Raw genomic sequence first — 3,744 nt, forward strand, 5'->3', positions numbered from 1 at the left:
GAACGAAAATACCCGTGCGTTGTGTGAAATGGTGGAAAAAGTCCTATTTCACGGAGTTACCTTTTCAGTATCGTTTTGATATTAAGCAATGTTCCGGCGGAAAACAACAGATGACACCTCGGCGGTCCAACAAGACGAACTCACGGTAAGAAAGCTTTTATAAATAGTGGAGCGAGACCAGTTGCTTTGTTTGTTTCTTACAGAAAGCGGTCTGTCGTTTTCTTAATGCCGAAACAAGTGTAGGGTGAGATTTTGTATTGTAATCTCTATTACATGTGATGTTCTGAACTCTTAAAAATACTGGCATCTTTGATTTTTTTCAGACCTGAAAAATGGCCAAGCCGTACCAGCCAGACCTCAGACCACGGTGCCGAGGAGCTCTTACGGAGTCCACCAGGACGAAGAGAAATACAGTAAGTTATGATTTCACATTTAGTGAACACTCGCATATTTGTAAGGAAAAATGATCTTCCCGTTATTTTATTTATTTTGTTGTAACGCAGTACAGCAAGGCAGAGTGTGGAAAGCAGTAAAGATCTACAAAATGGCGGACAGAGGACGGATCTGAGGACCAAGTCATGAAGCCGGTATGTATAATCACTGYGTTGATTCCCGACTGTATAATGGTTGGTTGAGAATAATTTTAACTTATTTACTTATGTATTTTTGAGAGCGATATATTTGCTACAATATTTTTTTAATTTTACATTTATTTCCACAGACACTCCACGGAATGGGAGTCACATGTGTGTCAATCAGACTCTTCTGGAACGTTCTGATGTCCGTGATGAGGACAGTGATGCAACTGTGTGTGAGTATCTACTATTTTAGAATGTTGATGATATTTTATGCTTCAATATTGTTTATGTACATAATGTAATTATGCTATGTATTGACAATGCACAAAAATGTTTTCCAGCTGCATCCAGGACCTACTGCCARTCATCCAGATGTAGCTAAAGAAAGAAGCAGGTAAGATTTATTACTAATCTAGAGATGTCACAATTACTTGAATGATTAAAGTACTGTGATTTATTAAAATCCATCAAAGCAAATTATAATAGTATTAGGGCTATTATTATAGCCCTAATACTATTTATTAGGGCTGTATAAATAATTCGATTCTGCGATATATATTGATATTTTCTGCCCTCGGAAAGTATCGATTTTTCATCCGCGAGTATAGATCCGTTAAACCATAGGGGTCCATAGCCTTACAGCTCTTTTTAACGTCTAGTTTGTTACAGCGTAGCAGCAAGACTCCGCCTCCCTCAGTCTCCCATTCAACTTGAGCTTAAAGTGCACATTATAAACTACACACCAGTTTTTAAATTGTGTTAATAAGCCAAGTATAACAGGAGTTATTCTAAAATTAGTAAACCATATTTTTCCGAATGTCAGAGAAATGTCAAAAGCGCCGCCATTCCCCGGCTTTTCCGTTTATGTGAGAGGGAATGAGCTTCCAAACGTACAAAACGAAACGAAACATTAGATTCCTGTGTTTTTGGAAATGTAAAATCTTCCATAAATAACGATGAGCTGTATTTTGTTGCTGAGAAACAAAGTAAAGTTGCGCAAGTTACCGTGAAAGAGAAGCGGAAAGGAGTTGCGGCGCAAACGGAGCAGTTGCAAAAGCAGTGAGATCGCGAAATTAATGCAAATTTCGACTGATAGCAATTTCGTAATTAGTTTTTATCTTAGCGGTTTCTGTACTGTATACAAAGAATTACCTGAAGAATGAACATGGGTTGATAACATCGGAAGCGGGCGCGAAGTGTTTTGAGCAGGAAGACGAAGAGGAAAAACCCGCAGCCGGAATCCGCGGCGCAGTGAGGATTTCCATGATAACAATGGCTGATCGNGCCCCTTTGTGAGATCTCCTGTTTACTCTTAGCACCGCAGCATAAAGTGACAGTCTACCCAAAACATTTTGCTTCTTTGATTACACTGCAGGACCAGTTAATGTTGTTCTATCAGTTTAGTTGCGTTTTGTTGCTCTCTCCTAGTCATTTTTGAGTAAATGAGTTTTTTCGCCCTGTTGCGTTATTAAGCATGTTGCGATAAAAAAATCATAACTAAAGTAGCAGGGAGAACCTGACACCACAGTTTTGAATATTCATTTCATTCATTTCCAAGAAGTCACCTCATTTGGAACAAACAGCAAATACCTGCAGCGATACTACAGCTGGGTTGATGTAAACATCCATACAGGTCAGCGTGGGTCCAGTTTGAGTGAAACGAGGCGCGTGGGATCTGTGCTGAGGTAAACTCAATCCAGCTGCGGCAACGCGCAGAGGCAATGCACAGAGGCAGCGCGCAGAGGCAACGTGCAGAGGCAACGTGCAGAGGCGCCAGCTTTCAATGCATAAACTATAAACCTATCTTCTATTTTGTAGGACTAAATCTGCTCCGCCAGTGAAGCGTTCAGAGCAACAGAGACAAATAAAAACATGACGGAAAACGTTGAAGTATCGTTTCTGCTTCAACTCGGAGTCGCGGTCTAAGCAGAGAGGTAGTGAAATACAACAGACACTGACAGGCCTCTGTGTCTGCCTTTCTCTGAAGAACTACTGAGCGGGAGGAGACAGCCAGGTGAGGAGAAACTGTTCTTATCTATCGATTCAATATTTTTATCATACAGACATTAGGCTGTTGTTGTTGTGCTATTAGCTAGCTGATAGCTAACGACTTTGCTAGCAAAGCAAGATAACCAAAAACTTCTCTCCTGTATCGTTAATGATATCAATCATTCTTTAGTATTTATTATGCAATAGGGGCACATCGCCCGTCCAGCAAACAGGCAGCTCTTTTTTTTTATAGAGTACAGTACACTAAAAGGTTGCATTGTGCCCTTGTTTATATTTTTAATAGTGTAATTCTATAAAGACTAAATATGTCTGGTGGTCCAGCTCTGATTAACTTATCTTGCTAAATTGCGGGTTTGAATATTGCAATACTTTCCTATAACAAAATAGACCTGCAGAAATAAATAACTAATAAAATATCTTACATAAGCATAGTGTTATGCTCTGTATGGAGATGTTTGTTAGCTTTGATTGTATATGTCACATTTTTGTAATTTATCATTGTTTATTAAACTCTGAAATCTGAGTGGCTTTGTTATTCTGTCATAGAATGCGGTCAGATGTGCCCTTTTTTTGTTGTTGAGCACCTGCCCCTTTAGTGGTCTCTGCACGGCCCTGTTGTGATGGGAGGAATTGCACAACTTAATCAAAAATAATAATAAAAAACATGTTCCAGAGTGGTAGATTGTACATAAAGTATTTTTGTGAATAATATTCAAACTAATGTTAATGTTCACTGATTGCTTTAAAGACCCAGAGTCATGCTATATTGGAGTGGTAGTGGTCATTCCGCATCACATTACAGGATTTAAGAAACTACAGATTTTTCAGTATTCAGTTGCTTAACTCTCAAGTTTAAATTGAAGAACAAAATGGTTGAAAGTATGTGATACCTTCTGATAGAGTATAAACATTTGTATTCTTTTTTTAAGTTTTGTTAGTTAAGCACTAAATATAACTCACGGATTATGAATCATATTCTGTATAAACTAAAAAGGAGACAGCTCAAAGTAGAATTGAGTAAATAAACATATATACATCTAAAAACATTTTAGTAATTAATTATAATAAAAATAAAATGTACTGTCACGTAAATTTTGAAAAAATAACTTTTAGAATGTATTTTTTTCTGTCAACTTTCATTTAACACTCCAGTCCA

At 37.8% G+C, this 3,744-nt stretch overlaps 2 long non-coding RNA genes across 2 annotated transcripts in view; both read left to right on the plus strand.

Annotated features, from left to right (window-relative positions):
• Window positions 1–551, plus strand: part of LOC103462244 (uncharacterized) — a 5,312-nt gene extending 4,761 nt beyond the window's left edge. Inside the window, exons 2-3 of the long non-coding RNA XR_533306.2 lie at window positions 324–413; window positions 504–551. This is a non-coding gene — a long non-coding RNA (uncharacterized LOC103462244). The remainder of the gene's footprint in view (window positions 1–323; window positions 414–503) is intronic.
• Window positions 552–730: 179 nt separating this feature from the next.
• LOC108166178 (uncharacterized) overlaps window positions 731–3,744 on the plus strand; it is a 6,952-nt gene continuing 3,938 nt past the window's right edge. The window contains exons 1-2 of the long non-coding RNA XR_001776447.1: window positions 731–811; window positions 920–972. This is a non-coding gene — a long non-coding RNA (uncharacterized LOC108166178). The remainder of the gene's footprint in view (window positions 812–919; window positions 973–3,744) is intronic.

The sequence above is a fragment of the Poecilia reticulata genome, linkage group LG3 (genome assembly GCF_000633615.1).
Source record: "Poecilia reticulata strain Guanapo linkage group LG3, Guppy_female_1.0+MT, whole genome shotgun sequence".
In the NCBI taxonomy this organism is placed as follows: Eukaryota; Metazoa; Chordata; class Actinopteri; order Cyprinodontiformes; family Poeciliidae; genus Poecilia; species Poecilia reticulata.